We start from the raw sequence: 12,072 nt of genomic DNA on the forward strand, positions 1-12,072 counted from the left end.
AAGAAGAAAAGAAACAGGGGGAAATGAAGCGACGAAGCAACGAACAGATCTCTTGCTGGCCTCGTCGCCCCTCCTTCGTCGTTCTTCTCCATTAGGATCAAGGCTCAAGGCTTAAGGCCAAAGGCCAGGCTAGAAGCAGAGAGGAAGAAGAATCAGAGGCTTGGGCCCCCGCCGGCCCCCGGCTCTTGCTGGGTCGATGGATTCAGTGGAGAGAGCGGGATAGTCGGGCTTAAGCCTGTAGAAAAAGAGACGCGCAGAGTTTTTTGCTTGCTTTTTACCCTCTTGCTGGTTGGTTGTCTTCTTTCCTGCTTTGCTGCAATTCTTAGCTCGAGATCAACGTGAAGAAGGAAAGAGAAGAAGCTTGGGGCAGTCTGGCGTCCATTCGTCCCCTGGTTGAGTTTTACGTCCTTGCTTTTGTCCTAACTTATCGCTGGCTGGCTGGCTGGCTGGCTGTGGCCAACTTTTTCCAGTTTTGGGCTCGAGAATGTGTTCTAGAAGCAGAAAGGAAGAACAGCAAGAAGAGCAAGGAAAGGCCGATGCAGAAGCAAGGACACAAAGCAAGGACGTCAAGGTATGAAGACGTGAAGACGTACGGATGGAAGTATGGCGCTGCTCTGCGCTGTGTTATCATTGCTGGGGCAAGCCGAGTCCAAATTCAATTACTCATCAGGTACACTTGCTGACACACATGCACATGTATGTATATACATGCATGCAAACATGATTACGACACTTGCCCACACGTGCCCACACACGGTCTCTCTCGTTCTCTCTCCCTTCCTCAACATGGCCAGCATCATGTGCGTCTAGATGAGGCTCCCTTTGCACTCTTGATTTCTCCAGCATTGCCGCTTGCCGAGTCAATCAATGTTGGTCGCAACTCCACGGCCGGAGAACCATCTCGCCGAATCGCAGGCTTGCTTACTTAACCCCCTACATATATGCGATAATAATACCATGCCTTTAAAACTGGCCCCAGCTAGGCGAAACACGATAAAATGCTTCATCGCATGTTGCAGTAAATCGCCGAAAAAGCTAGCTTAATTGCAGCTAACCTGGCTATGTTCTAAACTCAGAATAAGATTGGCAAGGGGTGACAAGACGATGGACAGAAAAACGGAAGAACCCGACGATTTGTCCTTGTCTTTTGTCCAGTATTCACATTTGCTTGCAGAAGGACGAGTAATGTATCTCACGCCGCCCCTATTTTGTTTCTCACTCTCATTCTCGCTTTCACACTCACACTCACACTCACACTCACACTCACTCTCATCCTCATTCTCATTCTCATTCTCATGCTTATCTCATCCTCAGCATCATCCCTATCCCCATCCCCATCCCCATCCTCGCCCTCATTCTCCTTCGCCATACTCCCCCTCGTTTTGCTCGGCTCTCATGTATAGCATAACAATAGCAAACAAGTTGTCCATTTTTGAGTTGATAGCCAGACAAATCCTCCTCGATCATCGTTCACAAAAAAGCAAAAAAAGAAAAGCTTGGCACAAGATTAGCAGTGCTCCTAAGTGGGGAGGCAGATCTCTTCTTGGCTAAGCCCCAAGCAATCCCGGTCAGGGCTTTCCCAAAGGAGTAATGAAAGGGAACGAGACGGAGTAAACGGAAACAGAAGAGCCAGAGAGATGGAGAGATGGGGATAGACGGTGAATGTCAAGACAAGACAGGCAAATACGTGCAAGATAAGAGGAATAAGGCATGACAGACGGCGATGCATAGATCGTATCTCCTCGTCTAGCAGCCTATTTGCTTGCAGAGAAGCCGAAAAAAACGAAGGGAGAAACGGCCCTCTCCGACTGCATCTCCGCCTTTCTCTATCTCGTAGTCTACTTATCCTCATCCAATCATTGCCGCTACTACCACCACTGCTGTATTACTAATTACTGCCTCTCTATTCCTTATGCCGGGATTCCACCCCCTCCCCACCCCTCCCCTCCCCCGGACTTTCTTCATCAGCTATTGTCGTCGTAATCGTCGTACTTCGTCATCGCCGTCCCAGGCTTCCTGTCGTCATAGAGCAAAAGGGAGATGCGTCGAGCGCTCCGGGGTTCTAGAGTATCTCGCTCTGCTGCTCTCTTTTGGCCCCTCCTCTCTTCCTTCATTCATGGCTTTACTATGCGTGTGCTGTGTCCTTACATATGTAGGTATATATGCATGACATTCTATTGTGATAATATGATTCATCAACCAGCAGCACTACATCACGAAATGAAAACGTATGCACCAGCCATTCACCAAGTACAACGTTATACCTGGAAACAATTTAAGATTTTCCCTCGTGTCTGTGCATGTTTGTCCCTCAAGTTCGCAAAAGAAAAGACAGTAGGAAAACAGAGAAGAACAAGAAGGGCCAGAGACATGAATAGCCCCAAACATCCAAGCATTCAAGCATAGCATCAAGCATCAATCAGCAACCACCATCAAGGCGCAAGCGACGCACAGATGTTCCCACCCCCCCCCCCCTCGCATCTTTCTCTCACTGGCTCGAGTTTCTTTTCTTTTCTTCCTTTTTTTTGCCTTGTGGCTTTTGTGTTTTTTTTTTGGCTCGCCTGAAAGCAGGATTGAGCTCTGGGCGCTGAGCTCTGAGCTCTTTGAGTTTGAGCTCTTAACGTTCTGTCTCTTGGCGTCTCGGTATCTTGGTCTTTTAAGCTGTGGGCTCGTCTTGGCCGTCAGTTCTGGCCTGGCCTGGTCTGGTCTGATCTGATCTGATCTGATCTGATCTCGGTTTGATCTTGTCTTTCCTGGCTTCCCCCTCCGAGTAGTCCTTGATATTCATCTTTCTTTGCTGGTCAGTGCCGGTACGTGGTACGCGAAAGTTGACCGAGGATGAAGAAAATAGAACAGCGTGGGAACAGAAAAGAAGCAAGAGAATAAGCTCTGGGGGGTGTCATGGCAGCACAATAAACCTGCGCCCCCTCACGAAGGCTGCTCTCGTCTTTCGATGTGAGCTTGCCCATACCATAATTCAGACCTGAACCTGCTCCCTAGGTCTAGGCCCCTCAATACTGCACGTGCCAGACGCAAAGCGAGAGAGCAGGGCCTAATCATGAGCATTAAAGCCATGCAGCAAGTAGAGATAACATACACAGGAGACAAATGAGACCACGTTGTGAGCCTTCTTCTTTCTCTCCCGTCAGCCACCGGGTCAATGTCACGGATCCTGACCAGACACCATTACCTCGCCCACTACCCCATCTCACGGTCGCCAGCGTCATAGCCGCCATTCTTTGAGGCCCATCATCACCATCACCATTGCTCGCCAGTTGGCAATTTGCTGGCTAACCTCCGATGCTCAGATGGACCCCTCTCTGTCTCTCTGTTCTGTGCTGCCTTGAGGTACTGGTCCGAGTGCGGGTCTGAGTCTATAGCTCTCTTTCTCTCTCTGAGTGTGTGTGTGTCTCTCTCTCTCTTTGTTCGTTCGTTTAAAGCGCTTGACCCATCTTGCCATCCGTTCTCTTCTTCCCTCACCTACCTCCTTCGTCTAGTCTTGCCTGGCCAATAGCTCAGCCCAGATAAAACACAAAGGGAAAGGAACGGTTGTACCTAGTAATAAAATATCAGCCGGAAATTTTTAGTTCTTTGAAACGCACAAGCTATTTGCATCAGCAAGATAAAGCGCCGGAGGCAAAGCAAAAGGCAGCGAAGCAGAGAACAAAAAGAAGGGATTAAAAAAAAAATAGGACGGAGGCAGAGCAACGAATAACGGGTAGCTGACGAACGGGACTTTGTTTGCTAGCCGCTCTCTGGCCCTGTTGAGCTCGCTTAGCCTTCAAACAGCCAACCAAGGAGCTACAAGCCGCGTATAACTGACCGCAGCCCAAGATAGCCTTCAGTGCTATAGTTCAAGGAGCGTAAATCAGTCAGTCAGATCAGTGAGATGCAATCAACAAGTTTAAGCCATCAGACAGCGAGACCATCAAACAAGGAGTTATCAGTAAAGTCCGTCGGCTCCTCCTATCTCTACCCTTTTTCCTTCCTTTCTATTCTCCGTCTGTCTGTCTGTCTGTCTGTCTGTCTGTCCGTCCGTCCGTCCGTCTGTCTGTTTTCTCTTTGAGATAAAGTCAGCCATGCCAATGAGGCTAAAAGAATCCAGTCAATGTCAGCAAGTCCGTCAATCAATCAGTCAATCAGTCAGTCATGTACAAAGAATATAGTACTTGGCCGTAGCCCCAATGGATCAATGGGATGGGATGGATCAATGGATCGATGGTCAGGAGAACAAAAGGCTTCAGAAGTAACAGTCATCCTGTGAAAATGGTCAGTCAATGCTAGCAAGCGAAAGAGCCAGCAAGGTCCCTCCAGTTTTAGACTGCGAAATGCATGTTCGTCAGGTCAGGCCAAGCACAGAACAAGACAAGGAAGAAGCACACCAAATACCATAACCCACAGCAAACAATAAACACTGCCACCCCATCTCTATTGCAGCTCAATTCCAATGTTCTTCTGAAAAGGCGGGCGATATCTTCCCCCTGTTCATCCCTCCTCCTACCTTCTCTCCGCTTATGTTGCCAAAATCAGTAGCTTGTTGTCAGACAATTTTCCCCATGGCTTTGACAAAGTAACAAGGAAAAAGGAAAAAAATCCAATGTTAAGCTTGCAAATGGAAACAAGATGTTGATGCAATGAATTGGGGGAGGGGGGGGGGGGGGTTCGTTGGTTTCAAGGGAAAAGAGCGACTCCCCTAGAAGAAACCCCGACTAGGCAAGACAAACAACAAAAAGCCAAGATTTCAAGGCCAAGAAACCGAGAGCTTTGCCAAGGAGAAGAAGAATAGGGCGATTTTAGGTGCAATAGGTACACCCCCCTCTCTGCCTTTGCCTTTAGGTGTTCGCCGCAGAACCCGTGTTTTCATCAGTTGGCCCAGTCTCTATAACCCTCCCTCTATAGCTCCATGCCAGACCTAGCTCTAGCTTTATCTCTCTTACTACTCGCTCTCATCTCGCCTTGTCCTCAGCCCATTGTGCCTCGTTTGCTATTCTCGGGGCTAAGCCAATAGCAATATGAGGAAAGAAAACGAGAAAGATGAAGAAAAAAAAAAAAAAAAAAAAAAAGAGAGAGAAAGCGAGACCGAGAGCAAGAGAGACCACGTACAGGAAGGACAAAATAAAAATGGATTGGAAATGAGAGCGAAAATGAAAACTAGGCAGGCCAAGACCTAGGGCCAAAACTAGGGCCAAGAGCCAAGGGCCATGCTTATGTTATACCATATCCACTGTCAGGCCAGTTAGTAGGCATGACAAGCCAAAAAACCATGACAGGACGCGTACGCAATTCCCCGCTAACTTAACCCAAGACCAGACCATGTTAATCTCCTGCTACGCTATACATCAATCTTCTCCCTCTCTGGGAGCAGAGTGAGGAACCAGCCCTAGCCAAATCCGAGGCCAAGACTTCCAAGGCAAGCCAAGCAGAAGGGGGGGGGGCAGCAGGCTTACGGGCACAGCGGGCCAAGAAGCAACGCGAGAGGTTTACGGTAATAGAGAGAAGAGGGGAGAGAAAGAGAAAAGACAAAGAATATGTCGACGAAGTTGGCACTAGTGGAATCAACATGATAAGACACGGCGGCTTTTCTTGGAGCTGGTCATCAAGTGATAAGGCACGAACCATGGATTTGAACCCGGCGGGCGTTCTAGATGCAACATGTATTTTTTTTTTCTATTTTCCCTCTCGCTCGTCTTGTCTCGTCTCGTCTCATCTCGTCATGGTCAGGGCCACGGTCGCAGTTACGGTCATTGTCATGGCCGATGGCGACAACGACAGCAACAACAACAATAACAAAAACAAAAACGACAGCAGAAACAGCAACAGAAGCAACTAAACATAGCCGGGCCTCCCTTGGAAGTAGCATGTTTTCTGCTGTCGTGTTTCGGTCTGCAACTAGATCATCATAACGTTGTTTAGCAATATAACCAGAAAAGCTTCCTGTGGAGGGTAGAGCAAGGAAGCACAAGGGCAAGGAGAGCAGGATGGGAAAAGGAAGCCAGTCCTAGGAGGAAGGGGTGGACAGTACGAGTACGGCCCATCATCAACAAAGATGTCAACCTACCCTTCTCGCCTTCGCAAGCGCATTGGGGGCGGGCTAATCTAACCAAAGGCCTCTAGATCAAGCCATGGGAGGCTATATTGCAGCTCTGTTTGTCAGTTTCTGTATCTGTATGCTGGATATGAGAGAGGGGAGATCACAGACTCAAGCACCATACTTACATGCACGTACGTAGTAGTATATGGACCACAACCATATCCAAGCCATGCAAACCCCCAAGGGCAAAAAGGAACCCGAGGAGTTTCAGGAGCAGTTAGGCTGGGCGAGAATGAATGCATCGTGTATACACGTACGTTCACACATGGCACGTATTTCCCATACGCTTATTCGTACATGCTAGCCAGTCTTACGACAACAACCAACGAGGGCGTGCTTGAGAGCCCCTTTTATTTGGGGGCTATTTCGACTGCCCTTCTCGACGTTGATTGTCTCGCACTCGGTTTTGGCCTCGAATCGTTGTTCTTCATCTTCCATCGCCCCCCTTGCTTCTTTTAATGGCCTTAATTCTGCCCCCCTCGCCCGCACGGCAGTCTTTCCGCACTCTGCTTCACAGTGTGTGCCATTGCTGTGGCTTCTTGCTCGCTGCCCTGTGTATGTATCCACAAGGCATACAAAACATGCATTGCATGCAACATGGCATTATATCATTTTACTTAATCGATCGGTATTATCGGAGAAACGGCCATACCAAGCAATACATAATGGCCGTTCCGGCAAATCAGCGACGCAGCAAGGAAGGACTGTTATTTCGGGGCTGTTGTCGCCGCTGGGCTTGATCGACAGATAGCAACGGGCGTAGCAGTCTTTTGTCAGAAGCTGGAGAAAAAAGGAAGGGAAAAAGCCAAGGCTAGGCAGGGCCAAGACGGAGGGTAAGGCCAAGGCCAAGGCCAAGGCCAATACCAAGTACTAAAACCACACATTATCCGTAGCCCCAGCATTGTAGTAGAGTTAGGGTAACTCCAGGTGAGGGTGGGAGTGATAGTGAGGCTCAGTAAGACATTAGCACAATGCCGAGACCCATATATAAGAGAGAAGGAGTAAAAAGCATCACCAGATACCACCAAGCTTACCATCAGCAACCAAGAGATAGAGAGTTTCACCGGGAAAACAGCCTTCATTTGCTGGTGGTGGCTAAAAGCAATCTGAATGCTGTTTCCTGACCGCAATCTGCGGTTGTTGTAACATCGTGTCCGCTTGGGGGTTTGTTTTATGGGCCGGCCGGAGTTTGGAACGTAACTCGGCCTCGGCATAATCCTTATCGCCACACACGCCTACCTGTCCTTAGCCTTTTTTTTTCGTGCCCTCTCCTTTCTTTGCTTTATTTTTTCTCGTTTTCTTCTTTTCTCTTCGTCATGGAATGCTGTATTCTGTTCCCACCTTGCATTTTTAGCCCACTGCAATGCACTGATCATTTATTTTGTGATCTCCAAGTGTGGGATTAGGGCGAGGGCAAGGTCGTCGATGGCACCTTCCTGTTCGCTCTTCCCTAGGCTCTCTCTACCCATACAACTAATTTTCTTTTCGTTGCGGTATAGGCAAGAGCGAAATTAGTGTGCGCACAAATACGTGGGTGCACGCCTTCACTCTTTTTTTTATTTTTTTATTTTTGATCTTGCCCTTCGCCGCCTGGCCCTCTTTTTTCCAATGTCGTATTCCATGCTGAGCAACTGCGGGTGTTGGAAGGGATCTTTTTGATCCTGTTAGTCAGGAAATAATACTTCACCCTACTCTGACTAGGGGTATAGCATGCACCCACAAATATGCATATCTCAATGACATCTCTGGCCCCGTCTATTGCAAGGAATAGCGAGGACCCCCCCCCTAAAAAAAAAAAAAAGAAAAGGGAAGCTGCAAAAGACCACTTTTTACTGATTCCTTGATTTTCCTTTTTGGCTTCAGCGCCCGGCTAGTATCATCTTCACAAGTACGTACCCAGTTGCAATCTGCGTGCAGATAACACGGCACAGATTATCACCCCTCCCCCCCTTCCTCCTGTCTTTCCTTCCCACTATCATCACAAGGTCATGCATATGCAAGACCTAGGTGCCAAGGTCACAAGCTGGTGCATTTCAACAGGTCTTGGGCTTTTCTCGGCTTATGGCCCTGCCTTACGAGCGGGGAGAAAAACTAAGACAGCCCAAGCCAAGGAAGAGTAAGGAAAGAGCTAGATCAATAAAGTGAGCAGCTAGCGCATGCCGCCTGTAAGATATGCCCATAAACAGGACCCCTTGTTGGGGACTGGCTTCCTTCCTGTTTTTATCTCCAGAAAGAATAAAGGAAAAAGAAATCTGCATGTGCCCACAAACAGACATGCACATACGAAGGTAAAAGAAGAAAAAAAAAAAGGACAAGATAAACATATGCACCTACCCCTCTTTCCCTTTTTGCCGCGTCCTCTCTTTCCCTATTTCCCTATCTTCTGTCCCTCACTCTCCTCCTCCTCCTCCCCCTCCTCCTTCTTCTCATCTCCAAATTCTTCACGGCTTGGCAGGTGGCAGGTGTGTTTCTTTTCGCCTCATTCAACCCAACTCAATTTCGGACACTGGCGCTCAACGGGGAAGGCGAGGGAAGAGATAAACACAGTCACGAAGATAGCCAGAGCAAGCCCAACTCAGCCATAAGCATGGGCCGGTACATACGTGCTTCCTAGTGGCCAGTCATGTCATATCGTCATTCTGGATCACAAGCCAAACAGGAAGCTACCAAACATGCATGTGCTTTGGATAGCTTCCCTAGACGGGCCAAATATATATATCCGTTTCCCCTCCCTCGTTTTCTCTGAGGGGGAAAAAAGGACGCTATATTAAAGCTCAATAGGGTCATACCAGAAAAAGAAACAAGGGAAAATAAAAACATATACAAAGAGGGAAAAAATGCCCTTCGCCTAAAAGAAATGTTGTGGAATGCAAACCTGGAACAAGTTGCAGAAGCTTGTGTCAAAGTACACAAGATTTAGACCAAATATCGGTCTAGTATCATGTTGTATCGTCTGTTTTTATAGCGTTTTTCCTGCTCTTCTAAGGCTCCTTGGAGACCGCCAGATGTCCAGGTCACATGCCAAGACTTGTCGCCCCAAGCGCTTAAAATCATGCTTAAAAACACGCACACACATCATGTACGTATGTACTTGGATAGACACAGCCAGACATACATGTATCCATACATAAACAGATACATGTGTATATTCGCATGTACATACATCTCACACACATCACATCGTACATGCACACAAAGGTACCTTTTTCTACATTGCATGCATCTTGCTCTCTTGCTCTCTTATTTCCCTCTTTCCCTTTTTCCCGTTTTTCCCCTGTGTTCCAGGCCAAAAAAGCAGTCAACTACACGCCCCTCCCCCAAACAGGCAAAACAAGCATGTGCGAGACAAGTGGCACTTTCGCTTAGCCAAAGCCTAGGTTGGTTTAGTTTTTGTTCTAGTTGGTAGTCATCAAACAAAGCAGGTGCTCCCATTTTGCACCTTGCAATCCTATGTGCACTTGAATGGATGCTGGGAGGGGGCACAAAAAATGTGAATCGCCAACAAAGCCATACACATGTTTCCTTTTTTTTTTTTCTTTTTTTTTTTCCTTCCTCCTTGAGTCACTTGAGAGCATGGTCCGCCTTCACACAAGCCAGGCTAAAAATCCCAAAGGTCTAGAACATCAATCGTCTCTCAACGCTCCTATAGTAGCGGGGAACAAACAAAGCAGTCGGGGAAGCTAATAAAGGGAAGAAAATATGAAAAAGGGAGAACATGGGAAAGCCTATAGGAGGAAGAAAAGAAGAAGGCAAAAAACAAGTGGACAGGAACAGTGGGGCCTTCCTCTCCAAAGGGCAGTCGCCAGTTGTTTGAGTACTTTTTTTTTGTTCTTTCCGACTTTGTTTCTGACCTTTGCTTCGGCTGCTGTCCTTCGCTATCTATCTCGTTGGGCTTTCTCCATTTTTTGGTGGGAGGAAACGGCGAAGAAAAGAGGGATTTTATTATAATTCTTCCGTGGGTCTTTGCTGCGGCCTTTTGTCCCAATACGGTCCTCGTTTACAAATGTTAAGATCGTGACTTGCCGATCCATGAATAAAAAGAAAAAAGATAGAAAGATAGAAATATAGAAAATGATACGTACACATATTTAGACATAAAAGCATGGATAAAAGACAAAGATGCCCAACAACCTCATCCCACCAATCAATTTCGTCATTGCATACATCTATTCGTCGCCGAGCCCCCCTTCCCGTCCTTCCCTTCACCTCGCTACGTGTTATCCATGTCAATGTACAAAAAAAACGTTGCTGTATTGTACCAGTAATTACGTTATACAAAAGTGGGGCACGGGCTAAAATGAAAGCCAAGCTCTTTCTAACTTCTTAGCTTAAATCTTTTAGTCGACATTTTGGCAGGTCGGAATATTTTTTTTAAGATGATGAAGAAAAAAAAAATAAAAAGGAAAAATACAAAGTCAGGGAGAAGAGAAAAAAAAAAAGCAGCAAGAAAAGACGAAGGCTGAATTAGCACTACGCCATAACAAACTGGCACCAAAATAATCCTTTTTTAGACTCATGAAGCAGAACACACGTCCATGTTAGCTGCTAGCCCAGAACCAGTTAGAAAGCCCAATATAAGCTCATTCTGGACCTTTGTCCACTAGCTTATCCTTTTTTTTTGTTTCCTACGTACCTCCTTCCTTTAGGGGAGCGAGAGTCAACAAAACTGCACATCCTAGTAGCAGTCAGATATCGCCTTTTTCTGCAGTTGCTTTGAAAAGTTTGTTGAGAGGCCCGCAGTCGTATGAAACATCAAACGAAGAGCCACGAACACCCCACATGCACACTAAACACGCACCCACACACACATTACAAATACACACACGCACATACAAACACGCACCTATACACACACACACACACACACACACCTCAAAGGCCTTGCTTTTTTTGGCTGGCCTTCGCTTTTGTCTCTCTATCTCCCTCCCCTCTGTCCAATGTAACAGCTATATGTCTCTTCTGGCCCTGCCCTTTGCCCTTGTCCTGCCCCGTAAACATAGCCTGGCTTGGCCCGGTCCCGATGTGGCCCAGCCTTGCACATTTGCTCTTGGTTTTTAGGGGCTCTAGCTCGCTGCAAATTAGGCCTTATTGTCATTGTCTTCCTTGTTTTTTTTTTCCTTTCCAAATGCACAGGCCAAGGAACGGGAAGGGCGAAGACGGACCCACTCCAACCCGACTCCAACTTCGCGAAACATAGGACATACGACAGGCTTGCAAGTACCCAAGCCCCCCCGAGCGCAGCTTTACCCACTACAGGCCAACGAGCAGCCCATATTGTCCATAGTCGGGACGAGGCCGTGTTTTATGTTATTGTTACTTGCTTATTGTGAGCTTTGTTTTATTTCGCCTGCAACAAGCAAAGCAGGGACCAGCCTGTTGGTGGGTACGACAATACGTAAACGAACGAACCGATAGTACACATATCTGTAACTGCATACGTACCACACTGTACTTGCTTCCTTCAATAGACTTACACAGGTGCCACCCACTAGAAAGAGCAAGATCAACAGAACGCAGAAATGTACTGGCTTGGTACAGATTCAGATAGAGATTACACGATAAATGGACAGATAGGTACAGGTACAGGATAATTGTGACAAGTGAATCACACTGTTTTTAATGTTCTCGAGAAACGAAAGCCCAAAGGCGATGACAGCCAGCAACCTGCAGAGGAATAAAAAGAGGGTGACACCAAGACAAGACAAAAAAACAAGAACAGACCGAGCCTGATGGCCAGTTGTTCTTCTTCCCGTCATACACACGCACGCCTGGACACGCCCGATATCTGATCCGACCTGGTGCCCGCGGACTGAGAGCAAGACCAAGTGGCCGGGCATTTCAAACTCAGCCGGCTAATCAAGGACGGGAAACAGAGAGAGGAAAAGAAGGATAAAAAAAAACAAGGGCAAGAAAAAGAGAGGTAAAATATACAGGGAGCAGGGCAGTTGGTTGTTGGTAAATGGCTTTCGACCCTCGTCTTC

This window comes from Ceratocystis lukuohia (assembly GCF_044167205.1).
Source record: "Ceratocystis lukuohia strain C4212 chromosome Unknown Supercontig5_pilon, whole genome shotgun sequence".
NCBI classification, from domain to species: Eukaryota; Fungi; Ascomycota; class Sordariomycetes; order Microascales; family Ceratocystidaceae; genus Ceratocystis; species Ceratocystis lukuohia.